The sequence below is a fragment of the Cyprinus carpio genome, unplaced genomic scaffold, assembly GCF_018340385.1.
Source record: "Cyprinus carpio isolate SPL01 unplaced genomic scaffold, ASM1834038v1 S000006753, whole genome shotgun sequence".
Lineage (NCBI taxonomy): Eukaryota > Metazoa > Chordata > Actinopteri > Cypriniformes > Cyprinidae > Cyprinus > Cyprinus carpio.
Genome location: NW_024879352.1, coordinates 530,346 through 548,420, shown reverse-complemented (window position 1 = coordinate 548,420; position 18,075 = coordinate 530,346). Strand labels below are relative to the sequence as shown.

Genomic DNA, 18,075 nt, shown 5'->3' with positions numbered 1-18,075 from the left:
TACTCTCTTTTTAAATAGCAAACCAATTCAATAATGGAATTATGCCAAATCAAGCAATGTGCACAAATGCACAAATAAGCTGAAATAATGTGGACTGATGTCTTCAGCAAATGCATGTACCATTGATTAACAACCTCTTAGCTCACAGTAGGTCCATCTTTGAAGGTTTTAAAGTTATCGTTCAGTTTTCCTTATGGAGTAAACGGTTGGAATTTTTACTTCCTAACTGTTGTACTCTATATTTAATTGTACAAGCTCATTTTCCTAATTTTATCATCTAAACTACCATTTTCTTCAACTAATGTTGACTTAAAGTTAATCTTTATAAACACTTATAATTTAATAACACTGTTAAATGTAATCTGTAGCAAATATAAGAATTAACCTATTTTAGTTCATTTTAATTTTAGGTGTTTTGCATATTTATTTATTTAAGACAAAGCTGTATAGAATTTTAATATTGATAATTTTTGAGTTTTTGCAATAACATGAATTTAACAAGTCAATAACAAGTTTTCTGGCTCTTGTTCTATATCATTGTAATATGAACTTATCCCTTTTTAACATTGTAAATTGTAGAGAAGAGAATAAGGCTGAGCTATATAACAGCCACCAAACACAGCTGAGGATCTAAAGCACAGAATCATTTTGTTCTAGAATATTGTGAAAAAGACTGAAACATTGTGAGAATGTCAGTTTTGAGTTTAATGATTGAAAACAAAGTATGAAACTTGAGATGGCACATTGTTGACCTATTTCAAGGAAGTAAACATCACGTGACGGAACAGCCACACATCAGTAAAGTGAGTTTACATGTTTAATCAGACATGATGTACTAATTAGCCAATGAGGGCAGTGAAGTAAATGTGTAATGTGATCTGAGGCCGAAACCTCTGGCTTGGCTCTGAACGTAATATTCATGAGTGAAACTTGAACCGCGTTTGAGTTTTTATAAGCAATATGTGTGCATTATACAGTGTATGCTGTGATGACCCTCTGCTAGCGCTCAAATGATATATCAACAAGAGCAAGCGCTCTGTGTGTTTGTGTTTACTTAGTTTAGGAGACAAAACTGTCTCCAGAAGTGAGCTGAAGCTGACAAAATTATTAATGGATAAATTTAATAAATCATTTTTATTTTATTTTATTATTAATATTCTATAATAAATAATATTATACTGAATAAAATAAATATATATTCCTAATTTTAGACTGTTAAGTGTGTGTTGTGTGTGTGTGTGTGTGTCTGGAGTAAGACATGAAGTGTATTTAGTGAACCGTCATCAGTATGTTACAGGGCTGTTCTGTAGGATGAGACTCTGGCATGACTTACAGTTATTTCACCAACGATCCAGCATGAAATTCTGCTTTGCTGCCAAACCAAACCACACACAAACCCTCAGTCCACATGAGATGGACCCTTGAGCTTGAGTGTTAGTGAGTGTGTGTGTGTGAATGTATTAACATATGGGTTAGTCATGTTACACTGACATATCGACTACTAAAGACCAAATGAACATATATATAGCCGCATTCGTTTTTAAAAGACAACATGAACTCGTATTCACTTTTAACGTCACAAAAAAAAAGACATAATTTAGACTGAAACCAGAAGTATCCAGGAGAATTTATCCAATCGACTTTTCAGATGATCCAGAAAATTAGCCTATGATGTCATTAAAATACGATATTATATTTTCCAACTGCGTGGTATTGCTCAGGCAGAACGAAAAATGTGCCTCGAGTGAGAGTAGTGAGAGCTGTATGATTCATTAATAATATAAATATTTTTTCCAACTGCGTGGTATTGCTCAGCAGAACAGAAATGTTCAGCACAGTGAGAAAGTATTATATTTTAATGAAATATTTTCTTTTCTTTCATTCGATACGGATGACTTAAAACTCTTGCCCCGCACAGCTTCTGAAAAAAGTTGCCAAGCCACCGCCACAATTTTGATGATTTTTCACCTCAAATTTGATGGACTCCGGTATATTTGTTAGCTGTATGAATGTTTTAATCATAGATCAGATCCTCTACTGTTTAGAACAAAAAAAATAAAAATCAATTTTATTCTGGCTTAAGGCATTCTTTTTTTTGATCAACCACTTGAATATAAGTAGTTTGTCATAAAATGTATAGTTTTATTGGAGCAAAAGCATGAGACAATCACATTTTTATACGAAAACTACATCTGGCTAATATTCAGTGATGATTATCAAAGCATAAATCCCAGTAAACCACGCTTTCCATCACACACCTCCAAAGACCCCCCCCCTTGCACAGGACAGTAGACCACTTCCTGGATCAACATTTGTATCTCCGTTAACCTTACGCAGTTTTCATTTATCAGGCGTGTCTATTGCTGGGATAATCGCATTATTTTTAATATCCATCTGTGTGTACATTGATCGAGATCGTTTTCTCTCCCTTCTCCGTCCTGTTCCATGTGTTTTTGTTCGGGAGGTTTTTGTACTCGTTCTGAAGATGTGTAAGTAGCGCCCCCAAGTTTATAACAGTGAACAACAAGAAAAGCCCGGGAAAACTCGTCTTTGGCGAGGAGGCGTTTGTCGTCTAAAGTAACGAGATAACCTCGTCAACTGGCAAGGAAAGAGTTAATAGTCAAAAGTACAGCAGATGATATCTAATACATCTGCCAAGTGTGCGTAATTTTTTTTTTTTTTTTTGATTTCAACACTCAAACAATTGTCCTTTAAAACTTACACAAACTTAATAATTGCTAGTCTTGCTAGTATTGAGGTTTATTTGTGTTGGCAAGAAACGTTAAACTGTTTTTGAATTTTAATTTAAGAAAGAATTAAACAATTAGTGATCATGCTTTCCCACAAAAATATTAAACAGCACAACTGTTTTATATTAGATATAGATACTATGGAATGTTTCTTGAACATCATCTTATTAGAAATGATATGCTAAAGGATACATAGGGACACTGGGAAAAGTAATGACTGCTGAAATTCAGCTTTGCCAATACAAGCATAAATAACAATTTAAAACATAAATCTTTTATTTACAATATTACAATATTACCTTGGTTTTAGATCAAATAAACCCAGACATGGTGATCCACAGAGATTTTTAAAAAACATTAAAACTCTTACGGATCTCTTCTAAACTTTTGAAGTTAGTGGTACAAAAAATAAATAAAATAAAAAAATAATTCAAACAGGCGACAGTTTGTAACCAGAATGTGAATTTATCTAAACAATCTAACTGGATTTTGCAGCAGTGAGTGCTCAATCCTCCACGATTTTCATCATCCTTCTACAACGTTTGTTGCACTTATGTGGCACAGTCACACAAACTCCACTTTCACAAACCCATGAAATGACCAGGATCACATACCTCACGTTATGGTAAGTGTATTTCTCATAAACACTATTTTTCTTATTTCTCCTCATAAACAATAACTCCGTTCAGACTGCGTTAAGAGAGAGACCTACACCAAATGGGTGAAATACCATTTCCTGTTTTACCAGATCATTTACTGCACACAATGGTCTGAGAAATGCACAACAAAATCCCCATCATTTCAGTCCTCTGCATAAAATAGTTGTGAAAAATTCCGAACAGTTTTCAAAAAAGGGAACTAATTGGCTATCTTTTATTTTACATTGTTTTTTTCATGTAATATGTCATCTGCGATACTGCAGCTAGCATCCATCACAACACAACGGAACCAGGCACACCATAGAGTTTTATTACAGAACAAAAGTTTGAATTAAGCCTCATACAAGTGTTTGTCAAATCAATGGCGAGTTTCTACGAAGGAGAGCTGGGTGGTAAATTCTATTATGCTGCGGGAAGACATAACATTCCACAGGAGGGCGAAAAAAGATGGAAAGAGCAGATGAAATAAGAGGGCAAACCACAGAGATTCTATTATTCTTGGGAAAATGTGTGAAACTGCCTTTTGTGAGGCATCGCAGCACATAGCAGATGATCTCCTTGGAGCCTTCTGCAGCATTTTCAGATCGAGAGATCACCCCCCCCCCCCAACCCCATTCATTCATGAGACTTGGGAGGAGACACCAGAGACCCATGGTGGCTTTGATTGATGAAAAGACACGATAAAAATTTTGATTGATTTCCTCCATGTGTGAATGTGTTTCGAGAGAATCGTAAGAAACATAATGAGTATGTAACATTCATGGCTATGCAAACTCTAATGATATATGCCTCAATGTTACATAATAACAGAGTCAAATACAGTGCAGTTTATGTATTTCACTCATACCATAAAATGATGTCATCATTTACTTGAGCCCTCACCCTCATTCCAAACCATTACATTTACATTTAGATTACATTTATAACATTAGTTTTTTTAACAGAAGACTGGTTAAACTGACTGCTAACACAAAATAATGCACTCTCAGAAAAAAAAACGAAAAATAAATATTTTAAATGTGTATACACAGTTTGTTTACTCTCGTGACAGCATCACTGCAACTCATCTGCAAATCATGGTGGCTAAAGTATACTAATAAAGTGTTTAGGGTAAACTGTTTACAACTATTCAGGTCAAATAGTTATGAATGATAATATACTGTACAGTACACTGCTGTTTCAGAAAGTCTTGGAGAAGGAATTTGTAATGTTTTTGAAAAAGTCTCTTCTGCCACCACAACTGCATTTAATATTGATTTAAAATACAGTAAAAAATTAGTATTACTTGTGAAATATTGTTACAATTTAGGGTAATAAATAAAGTCAAAAAGAACCACACTATTTTTTTTTTTTAAATATAAATCGTTTTGTAACACCCAATGCCATTTTTTTAATCAGTTTACATGCCACTCTAGTTTAATGCATTCTTGCTGCATGAAAGTTTTTATTGATATAAAGTTTTTGGTCAGTAGTGTAACGTCTACTGAAAAAGATATATTAAATTAACAGTATTTTATTAGTGGTTTCCCAGAACTTTTCTGGGAATCCCATTGTACACTCATAATATTAATTAATAATTCTTGTTATTCATGTGTGCTGCTGATTTTTTTTTTCTTTCGTCTTAACAGGTCTACTTAATGGAAACACAAATCACAAATCCAGGCCACAAATCATCCTTTAAACAATGTTCATATTTGAAAATTTCAATTCACAGGACCCTAAATTGCAATAGATTTCATAACAGATAAACAACTTGAGATGAACTGCGCAACTTACCCCACGAGTCGGGCCGAGTCGTGCACACAGTTCTGTTTGTGCATATGAAAGCAGGGCATATATATGATGATCTGAATGATGTGATGGACTGCTCTGCTGGGTGCGCTCAAAAAAGTGTTTAAAACTTCATCAACTTCCACAAAAAAGTGTTTAAAGCCGCCGCCTGAGGTGCTCAGGTTTAGTGAAGTGGGCAAAATGCACAAACTCATCCTGGGGAAAGTGGTTCTACTGACGTACTGGACCAATAGAGGACAGTGTCCCAGACTCTGTCGGCTGCCAGAGAGATTCGGAATAAGCTCTGGACAGCGGATGTGTATTCTAGATTGTGTTAGTGTGCTGAATGGAAACACACAAGCAATTGTATTTAGTGAGAGAGAATGTACAGAGTCCAGGCTTCCGACTTCTAGATTGTATGGTAGAATATATGTATAGACTACAGTTAAAAGACATTATTACTTTTATTCAGTGAGGGTGCATCAAACTGAATAAAAGTGACAATAAAGACATTACATTAACATTACAAAAGATTTTAAATAAATGCTGTTCTTTTGAACTTTTTATTTATTAAGTTCTTAAAAAAAGTTTCAGGGTTTCACAAAATAATTAAGCAGTTGCGATTCCAAACAAATTCTTCCTATATTCCAGAATATATACAGTACATTGTGTTTTTAGACATTATAACTGAGCAAGAAAATCACAGTAATTAATTTACTTTGTTCATATGGAGATACACAAATATGAATAGAACATAAAGTCACAGAAAGGCAAACTCAAAAGCATGAACTGCAAGAGTTTGTATACAATATGCAATAATCGATTATTAAATGCCACAATCAATGCATTACGTTTATATTCTCAAATTATGCATCAATGCATTTAAGTTCTAAACAGTTATGCTGCTTTTATGTTCCATGTCACATGATACAGTAAATATTGGTATCACACCATTTCAAATTCTTCTACAGTAGTACAACCATTTACAGTAATCTTAAAAAGTGTGTCTTGTGTGTTTTGCCTCTTGAGTGCTGCAGTCATTCGAGGGGCCCTGCATTGACACCTGAGCTACAGATGAATGTGTGTGTGTGTGTGTGTGTGTGTCAAAGAGGACAGAAAAATTTAAAAATAATAACTAAAATAAGCATGTATATGTTTATTCTGGAGTTCAATGATCCAACAGGAAATTTGAAAAATGGGGGATTTGCACAAAAGAGTTGTAATCAGAAAAAGCGGAGAAGCAGAAAAGCAGTGGATGAGTGAGTGAGAGAGAGAGAGAGAGAGAGAGAGGAGAATGCAGGACGGAAGTAATGAGAAGCATACTTTGCAGGCTGAGGAGGTAGAGAGGATGAGGTGGATGTATGGCTGGATTAGGGAGCTCTAAGGAAATTAAAAAATAAGCTAAAAATAGAGCAAAATAAAACACACAGGTTTCATGCTGGGTATTTTAGTCTATCCTAGTCAGGGCTCCAGATTGCGACCAAATGGTCGAATTTGGCGACCAAAATTTGAGAGTGTGCGACAGACAAAAATCAACTGACACTGTTATATTGATAAGATATGAGTAGAGAAAGGTGATAAATTTACCTGGTTATGAACTTGCACAACTGGAAGTGCAAGCTTAATACAAATGACTCACAGTTATATTTTAAAAGACACCCAGAAGAAAGAGAAGTCTGTATGTATGTGGAGACATACATACTATCAGAGCTGAAGTGGTGAACTCACACACATGCCCCTTGATGGAAAGCAGCTCTGTGCATCAAAGGGTGAAGATGACCTTGTGTGTGTGTGTGTGTGTGTGTGTGTGTGTGTGTGTGTGTGTGTGTGTGTGTGTGTGAGTGTGTGTGTGTGTGTGTGTGTGAGTGTGTGTGTCAGGAGCATGCAGAAGACAAGGCAGTGGACCACATTTTGCTCAAGATAAGAATGAAAGATATTGTGAAACTAAAGAAAAAGACAGGAAGAGAGGAAACTAGGGAAAGATAGAGAGCTGGAGAACAGGAAAAATTCACATTAAGTATGTGTTCACCAGAATGAGGCAGAACAGGCCTCTAACATAGATATGAAACACCATTAAATGACCACAGAAATCAAGGGTATATTAATCATTATAAATTAGAGGGACATGTTTCTACATCCATACCCATTACCCAAGAGAAGTTCACACACTTTTAAAATAATTCCTATGGGGGACACCACGAGGAGAAAAAAAAAAATCAAGAAACAGCAACAAATAAGATAGAAAATGGATAAATCATCATCCCTTAATTAATTATTATAATCACAAAATCATATATGATGCACTAATTTTTTTCTTGTTTTTTAAACTAAATAAATAATCAGTCCCATTCCTTTTTTTGCACAATATAACCATATTACCATACAATATTTCTTTTTTATTATTTATGCCTTTTGATTTGCCTTATTCTATATATTTATTTGTGCTGGTCTTTTACATTTTGATTACCTTTGCTTTAAAGTTAGTATTAAAAAACAATTTAATAATAGTTTAATGTAATATTTAGCAAAATGAATATCAATTTTTCTTACTGTACATAATAATGTTGTGACACCTAAATCCATTTGTAGCACTTAAAAAATTAATTTCAATTTTAAGAACAACTTTTTTATTGTCGCCCTATGATGAATTTTTTTTTAGGTTTGAAGTTTTTGGCAGAGATCTGTTGTGGTATTTTTTGTTTTTTGTGGTGTATTCTAAATGTGAACAATTTTTTTTTTGAACAAGAGATGGCAATTAAATACTAATCAACCAGTGAACAATAATAACTAATCATTAACCATCAATACACAATTACAGACATAATCAAGAAATCAAAGTAAAAGAATATAAGACAAGAAGAATCAAGAGGAAAGAAGAAAGAGCTAATGGTAGAGCAGAACCTGGGGGAAAGTAGAAAAAGAGAAGGGTATCACCCCCTGCAGAGAAACAAAGAAGACGGAGAGAAAGAGAGAAAGAAGAAGATAACAACAACTTTTCTATAACAACTTTTCTATGACTTGAGAAAGGAAAGACAGGGTTAGTGTGGTGGAGTGAAGATCAGAATATATGGGCCGTTCCCCCTGGCTCAGGCCTTGATTAACACCAGACCTCCAAACAGGAAATGACCCGGCCAACGTCAAGCAAAAGGAGGCCTTCCATCTGGAGCCCAGTGCTGCATAAGACACGAACACACACATATGAACGACCAGAACAAAAGAGCGATAAAAACCAACACTGATTTAACCAAAACCAAAAACGAATAAGACAGCTCATCATTTTCACTGCTAATTCCACTCATTACAGCAGTATATGAAATCCTGCCACGGACAATCAATTCAATCCAACAAGCAGAGAGACAAAAGAGACTATGTAAACAGTATCACGTGAATAGGCTACTAGTTTCTACTATTACTCACAAAAACTGCTAAACTAATAAATGTCACAAAGAAACTTTCCTTATTTAAAATTAAAACAAAAGGGAAAAAAAGCAAACAATTCAAACAAAAACAAAACAAAAGGAAAACAACACAAAACAAAGTAAAACAAAAACAAAAAATGAACAAAATAAAACAAAGGACAAAATGAAAACAAAAATAGCAAAGCACAAAGCAGAGCAAAGAGCAAAAAAAGCAAAACAAACAAAAAAAAAGAACAGCTATTAGAGGCATAACAATGAACTCAAAAAGATGCAGTATTTTGGAGACTGAAAGCACAATTGTTGACATGCAGAGAGATGGAGAGAGGACAGGAGGGAAAAAAGTTGCATCTCTGCAGTGACCCAGACAGAGACAGATATGCACACAAGTATGCGTTAAGGGCAAGCAGGACAGACCCCAAGAGAGGACAAATGAAGTGAGAGAGAGTGTGTTGGATTGTGAGTGAGTAATCTCAACCATTCCCAAAGGAGTGATATGACCAGAAAGAATGTGGACGTGTGTTTGGCTGTGTGTAAGACGGCAGGGACTGTCCCCCTCGCTCGTGCTTGTCTGTCGAGTACGAGTGACCCCATGGCTATGATTACTGTTTAAAGCCTCTTTATGAGCTGTAGGGTTTCCTGCACAAATAAGTGCTAACTACATTTATTAGACTTTTACTTCCTTCATGAACATAAAGTACACACACAGAATTAAACTGTTACTGAAATATCCTGCAGGCAAATTGTAACTGGATGATACGAGTGGTGAAATCCTCCAATCAAGTAGGCTTGTCTGGTTGTGCTTCCTGTCCTGGAGCAGATGAGTATTTCATTTTCTTTAATTAAAGAAGAGATTTTTAATTTCCCTCAAATTAAAGCATGACTGTTAATTTCCTCTGTAGAAACCAGTTTGTACTAACCACTGCTGTCATATCACACACACACACACACACGCGCACGCACACACACACACACACACACACACACACACACACACACACACACACACACACACACACACACACACACACACACACACACACACACACACACACACACACACACACACACTGTGGTATTTAATATTGTTTAATAGTGGTATCATGGGATAAGAGATCTCTTTGTCTCAAAGCACACTCAGTAATAAGTAGGAGTGTTGCTTTGCTAACAGAAGTGTTAGATTTAGTCTCCATGTGAACATCAACATCATTTTGCTTGGCACGACCTGGGCCACTATAATATAGACATGATTCTGCAGGCAACAATAGTAACCACAAACAGTATTACACAAGTCATAAAATAAATAAATATACTATATAAAAACAATATTTACAAAAAAATATAATCAATCAGTTAATATATAGCTTTTCAGTATTCCTCAATTAGGTAAACTGATTAAAATTGTCAAGTAATTCTTTAAGCAAATGTTCAGTAATAAAATAGAAATATCAACAATTTATAACCAGTAGAACAAATGAGAAGCAAAATAAATAAAAGCAATAAAATTAATTGTACTGCATATTCAGAAATAGTTAAAAACTACAAACGTAATCAAATATAAACTATAACTAGGCCTATAAATATTATTATTGCCTTAGTCTTCACTGCATGATAATTTAATAAATATTTTGGTTTATAAAAATTTAGTTTTTTTGACTAATGTCAATGACATTCACACAAATCTGAAATTTGTCCCACATAAGGGATGAATATGAATACAGAAGTAACATTAGATGACATGGTATCTGATAGTTCACCAAAACAAGCCTACACATACACTCTACTATATGAGGCCACACTCAAAGAGGAAGACATCCTCATATCCCTCATCTCCAGAGAGACCTCCCAACATGATCCCTGCAGCCTGTGATTCTCACACTGATTGGTGGAAAAAATAAAACAATAAATAAATCCCTGTCATGTACTATGTGAACGTGTTAATTTGGATGCAATTGTACTAGTGTGTGTATTTGGTTTTAACATGTATTTGTGTTCAGTAATGAAGTAGGATTTAAGGATTTTTTTTCTGTATATATTTGCAGTTAAATCACTGTGAAAGAGAGATTATGTACATGTGTTTATGTGCTGGGACACATTCAGGTCATGCATGATGCTTCTACATGTACATGTGTTTATGTGCTGAGACACATTCAGGTCATGCATGATGCTTCTACATGTACATGTTCATAAACAGTTGTGCGTGCATATGTGTTTACTCCTGCAGGCTTTGACAGCTTTCCAAAATGTGTCTGTGTGTAATTATGAATTATATTTATAAGTGTATTAATAACTCTGCTGGCAGATACAGCACTTTGTTTTGTTTCTCTGCCTTCTCATAACACAGAGATAAAGCTGGCACATATCTAGAAGATCATTCATAATGAATAATAAATGAATGATATTACTGGAAATGGTCCTACAAAAAAGCTATTCTATTATATTATTATATTCTAGCAGATATTGATAGGCCAGTAATTACTTAAATGTTATGGTCATATACAATAAAATAACCAATAAAATAGCTGATATTAAAATTCAGTATTATTTGTTGTAAATAAATTTAAAATAAAAACATAAAAATTCAAAAGAAAGAAAAAGAATTTTTAAATGTTGGATCTAGATATTCAGATACTGAGTATATATCTATAAAAATATATTCATTCTGTGATTTGCTGAAGATCACAAGAGAACAGTTATCAGATAATTATTTCATATTATTTTATATATTTAACAAGTAATTAAGTTGTTAAATTAACAATTTCCTTTAAGTAAGAGGTGGCAGTAAAAAGAATAAATGAAAGCAATCTCTAAAACAAACAAACTCTAATCCAATAACCAATATTATACCATATTTTTTGCATTTCTGGCCTTTTTTTCTGTCAATTTTTAGGGACAGTTTTTATTTATTAAAAAATTGAAGGTATGGGTAAGAAATAAACACAGAAAAACTGACCATTTTTAATCACTTTCTTAAAATTTTCTATCAATGCCACTCTTTTACAAAAACAAAACACCTTGCTCCATTTCTGAATCAACTTTCTTTTTCATGCTGTAAGTCTTATTATTTTTCAGCCCCTGCCTTCAACCACCCATTAGAGTCCCCTTTTCATAATCCAAAGAGTTCTCAATGGATGAAAATCACTTAAAATAAAATATCCTGTATCACTTGGAAATAACTACACGGGCTGCAACCACTTCTTCATGCTGACTTTAAACCTGGACGTGGCCAGCAGACATTAATATCATTCAACGTCATAAATCATAAACCATAAACCATAACAAAGAACAGATGCTTTTCTATTTCTCTTCACTGTTTAAAGCACAGGGCCATTTAAAAATCAGGTCTGTGATTCATGTGCTATCAATCAGCTCCTAATTCAGACAATACTGCTCTATAAACAGTCTTCAACGTTTTATTTATTGATGGGGCTCGTCCAGTTCTATAAACAGACACAGTAGCACACCATCACACTGTTTTCAGAAAATCAACATCTCCGCAAATAACATTCTATGTTTCACACAAATATAATATTATATATAATATTTCTTGTTTCATAGCAGTAGTGATAGTTCAGGTTCCACATGTGGAGTTGGCTGTGGATAACTCCACTAAAGAACCCGTTTCCTATGATCTAAGACTGAAATGGAAACATTTTCCTAGTTAAACACACTCGTCCTTTAATTAAAAGCAGAGAGACAACCCCCCCCCCACCACACACAATTTACTGACAACAATTAGAGCCAGATTTAGAATCAGGCACATTTTCATTCACATTCTACAGGAGTGAGAACACTCCTGTCTCGTTTTCTATCCATCTTCAAGTGAATTCATTCCTCTCTCAGTTCTGATCTGCTTCTCAACCTCTCTCTGTTTGCAGGAACTTTACAGGCCTCAACTCTGACTCTCCACCCACTGTTCTGTGAAGCCACAAGGCTTCAGTGATGACAGCACTGAACTCCAATAACATCATAATAATATGCCGCAGCAAACACCCCCTGCACTGCTGTAGATCAAACTCAGAAGAAACAAAATAGAGAACGCCATCTCACGCACAATATATAACTACATAAACAGATAGATGGATAAGCAGGAGACCATTATAGTGAATAAGGTTGTTTGGTTCTAAAAACTATTAATTTATTCATTTGAGTCCCTCCCTAAACAGCCCTTTTTGTAGAAGTAACAGAACAACAGAATGACAGATAGACAGATAGAAAGATATAATAGACACAGAGGAGACTGTTGACAAAGGAATTATTGAATAAAATCATTATTTGGGTTTTCTTCGCTTACAAAAAGTGTTCCCGTCGCTTCATACTGTATAACCCAGATTGCACATCTGATGGCAGATGGAGTATTCTGATGATGACTTTCATACCTTTTATGGACCTTGACATTGTTATTTACTTGGCAGTCTATGGGACAGTCTCAAGCCTCCAGGTTTTCATCCAAAATATCTTAAATTGTGTTCCGAAGACTAACGAATCTTTTACAGGTTTGGAATGTAAGTGTAAGTGATTAATGACAAAATTTTCATTTTGGGGTGGAGTATCCCTTTAAGACTGGTTTTGTGGTCCATGGTCACATATTAGCCCAGTTCTCTTAACTGTGCACTGGCTCCCTATTAAACAATGAATACATTTTAAAATCTTGTTAATTACTTATAAAGCTCTGAATGGATTAGCTTCTCAGTACTTGAGCGAGCTCATATCACGTTATAGTCCTTCACGTCCGCTGCAATCTCAAAACGCTGGCCATTTGATAATCAAAATAAACTGCAGACAGCAGATACTTTACCAATTTACACCCATACTCTGGAGCAATCTACTTAGCATTGTTCGGGAGGCAGATACACTCTGTCATTTTAAATCTAGATTAAAGACCCATCTCTTTAACTTGGCATACACATAATACACTGTCACATTTCTATAATTCAAATTTGTTAGGATTTCAGGATTGTAAGGCTGCATTAATTAGGTCAACCGGAACCGGGAACACTTCCCAAAACATCAGATGCACTCACTACATCAAGACGAATGGCATCTATGCTAATATTAGTCTCTTTCATTCTTATTCCAAGGCCACCATAGCTACCAGATCCAGTCTGTATCCAGATCAGATGGTGGATCAGCAAGACGACCTCTACAGCCCTGGATGTCAGCGGAGACAGATCCCCAATAATGGGTTCATCACCTTGACCTGAAATATGCATATGGGTGTGTGAATAGTAAGAGTGATCTGCAGCTGTGTTGTAGGCTGAAATGAAACCACAACATGCTGGTTTCGTCTGGCCAGAGGAGAACTGGCCCCCAACTGAGCCTAGTTTCTACCAAGGTTTTTTTTTTTCTCCATTTCTGTCAACGATGGAGTTTTGGTTCCTTGCCACTGTCACCTTTGGCTTGCTTAGTTGGGGACGCTTAACTGACTGATTGCCCAGACACTATTGGAAGAGAGCTGAACTGGATGATGACATCACTGAATCATCAATGAACTGGACTTTAGCTGGAAAAATTACTCTGTTATTGTCTTCTATTTTCCTGTTTATCACTGTAAAGCTGCTTTGACACAACCAGTATTGTATAAAGCGCTATACACATAAAGGTGACTTGACAGAATGATAGATAGAGTAACAGAACAACAGATAGAATGACAGAGTGACAGACAGAAAGGCAGACAGAATGGCAGAATGATATTATGATACATAAAATGTTCTAGAACAACAGACAGACAAGATGAATAGATAGAAGACTGGATGATGGATAGATAGATAAAAAAGATAATTTTATCAAGTCGAGCCTGAGAGACAGACAGACAGACAGATAGAGGATAGATAGACAGACAGACAGATAAACAAAAAGAGAGTCAGACTGAATGATAGCCAGACAGACTGGGCAGCTGATGTTGGTAAACAGGACAGCAAACATAATGAAAGACAGCTGTGAAGATTACACCATCAGCCTGTCTGTAATTGTGTTGCCAGTGACACTCTGTAATCCACATCCCCTGAGGAGGCGAACGCATCTCTGAGCGTGTTTTTTAACTCATCTCGCCCTCTGCATGTGTATGTTTGCTCAGACAGGCTTTTCTGCTGTGTATTTGTGTTGGGGTGTACGTCCTGTTATTCAAGCTCTCTGTGAGTTTGAGAGAATATGTTTATGTGTGAGTGGGTGAAATTCATTATGACAGTGTGTGGTTCTTTCTTGGCTGATTTTCTGCGGATTTAAAATGAGAGGTTCCCATGCTGACCGTGGCTGAGTTCATGTTAGTGTGTGCATAAGCGGCTTGTTCCCATAGCGACCAGATTTCAAGTCGAGGCTGCTTTCCATTCTGACCAATTTAACTGAGCTGAATGTCACAATCAATATAAATTTCACTGAGCACATGCACAGCACTGGTACAAGAACACCAGCCACAGCTGCACGTTCTTGTATTGTTAAATAATTTTTTTTTTTTTACTGTTGTTGTGAAAATATGTGGGAGGTTTAATCACACGTGTGTCCAGGCACACATGTAAACGTTCATATGCTCAGAAACTCCTTTAAAACCAAATAACTGTCAATGAGCAGTCATACATTTTCCTGGACACACCTTGTGTGCGTTGGCACTGTAATTGGCAGGCCAGTGTTTATATGAAAGAGTCACATGCTTTAAAAGACAAAGAAGGGGAACGAGGTGCCCCTCAGCCAAGAAGAGCAGGAAGTTAGTTACTGTAGCAAGAGCCAAAGCATTCTTCATTAATGCAAGAGAAAAAAAGAGCAAGGAAAAGAAAGTTAATATTCATTTTAATATTATATTTAATATTAATTTTTAATGCATAAAATATTGTAATAGAGCCAAAGCATTCTTTATTAATGCAAGATAAGAAAACACAGACAGGAATGAAAGAGGAGAGAAAAAGTTAATGCATAATATAATGTAATATAATATAATTAATATAATATAAAAAAACATATAAAACTTTCTAAATGAAAGGAAATATAATATATATATATATATATATATATATATATATATATTTAATTACATTTACTATAAAAATATATAATACTATATAATATCATAGTTTTATTTCTTAATGGAACTTTCTGCTCAAAAGACATGCATACTCATGTATACTCAAGTAACAACAAGCCAGGCTGTTCGTTTCAGAACCTCACAGGTACGGAAACATTCATAAAACTTAAAAACCCTGATTCCAACCACACTGACACACACACACAGATTTGAAATGACACAGTAAAGATGGAGGACCACATGCCAGTCTATTACACGCTTTCGAAGGCCATGTGATGGCGACTCTCTCAGGGTGTGTCCACCAGCCTAATAGGCACTTTGAATTTGACTTTAGTACAACATCAAATCATCACAGGAGTAAAACAAGCTTATATACACACACTTACACACACAAAAACAGAGCTGAGCCCTCAAGGTTGGAAAAGTTGAACTTGTAGTCATGTTTCAAAAGATGCACGGTACACAGTCTTTTATGAAACCTCCATGTAGCCTTGAATACACAACATTATGTAGGCGGCAAGCAATAATGACTAAGAAACTAAAGCCTCTGGAATTATTTGGTTTGAAGTGCAGCGAGTGTACAGAGTTCATTCAGTCACAAATTAGGCCGAATCAGGTTTACAGGCTCTCATATTGGCCACAGATTCAGATGGCTTCCATCAGCTGTCACCAAACCGAGAGAGAGAGCATGAAAAAAAGAGAAAAAAGGGAAAGGAGAGCATTTTAGTAAAAAGTAAATCAAAGAATTTAATCTTTTTTACTTTTGGAGTGGATTTCACCCTAAAAAGGAGGAGTGTGTTAGCATGTGAGTGTGTGTGACTGATGGAGTGTGAGGGTGGTAAGTGCGTATTCCTGAGGACAAAAGAAGACAGAGGGCAGAGGTGCTTCCCTTCATTCATCTTAACTCATTCACTTTACTGTCTCCATCCATTTCACATCTTGACTCCTCTCTGACCCGGTTCTCTCTTCATTCTTGCTCTCACTCTCCCTCCAAAGTAACATACAGTACAACAAATGAGCGACAATCCTGTTGGAGCAACCTGAGACAGGCTGTGTTCCAAAACATATTGAGCATGTAAAATTATCCAATAACTTTTGTCAAATTCTAAGGCACACACCATGTCAGAAATATTTTTTGAGAAAAAAAAAAATCAATCACGTATCATGGATTGCCAAGAAAAATTCTGATCATTAATAAATGTCTACTTCATTCCATACTGAAAAGCACCGATAAATAATATCTTGGTGAAACGAAACTTTACCCAATATTTGTGAGTTGTGTTTTTAATTCTGCAACAAGACGATCTTTTACAAGCCCAAATTTTTCAGGAGCCATTTTTTTTTTCCAGTTTTAAGTGAGCGTTAGATGATTGCATAGTTAAACTAAAAAATCTCTAAAAAACTGGTCCAATCTTTAATATAACTTATATGGTACCAATATGTCTTATTTTTGATGAATAAATAAAAAAACAGGTCAGTATATATACATACATTTGAGTTATCATTGCAAAAAATGTTTATGTATATATATATTCTGTTTATGTAGGCTATATACTGTATTCTATATACAGTACCAGTCAAAAGATTTCCCATTCGTGTGACCAAACTTTTGACTATACTGTACTATAATATAGCCTACACATAAAGAATATCGGCCGATATATTGGTATCTGTCCTTTTTTACTCCCTAATATCGGTATCGGCCCCCCAAAATTCCATATTGGTCGGGCTCTACTACCCATCTGTATATGTGTGTCCTAGAGACATAGAGTGATCTCAACTTATAGCAGTTGAGCGAATGGTGCTGGTTTGTCAGAGTCCCATTAAAGGCGAGCAGTGCCGCTCTTTTCCACTGATGTATGTAGTTGTGAAGTGGAGAGTTCAGAGCAGCTGTGCAGCGGTTTTGTTGGTGGTTGTTTTAAAGTTGTTCAAATGTTTCACTAATCACTAGTGTGCTACACAGAGATTGGTCATGACAGCTTCATGAAAAGTCACTCAGTGATGTGGAAACTTAGTGACAATAACAGTATATAATCTACCCTTTCCCATCAACCAACAGATGACTGACTGAGTTGTCTATACACATTCCTGCTTTATTATATGGGTACTGGGATCACGCTGAACTAGTATTCCACCACTTACCTGTGATCTCCTGCAGCAGAGGGCTTAATGAGGTCTGCCGGGTGAGTCGGAGTGTCAAAGCGCCAATCAACTAATTTTCCACCTTTTCAACATGTTTTTCCTCCTCAGCACCACCTGGACATGCTTCCTGAGCCATAGAGTACACATAAACCAGCAGCACCAGAAGATCATCAATGCTCAGCTCACCAGGGCCTGAACTAGAGTCAGAACCTGTTCCAGGTTCACTAGACTTTATGAGGGGAAGAAGTTGTTTCAGAACCTCTGCCAGGTCAGAGTCCCCCAAGGCCTGCAGAACAGAGACAAGACATTCATCAGCACTATTA

The 18,075-nt window shown here is 35.7% G+C and overlaps 1 pseudogene; it reads right to left on the bottom strand.

The window, feature by feature from the left end:
• The window catches only part of LOC109113153, a 108,422-nt pseudogene that overhangs the window by 34,755 nt on the left and 55,592 nt on the right, over positions 1-18,075 (bottom strand).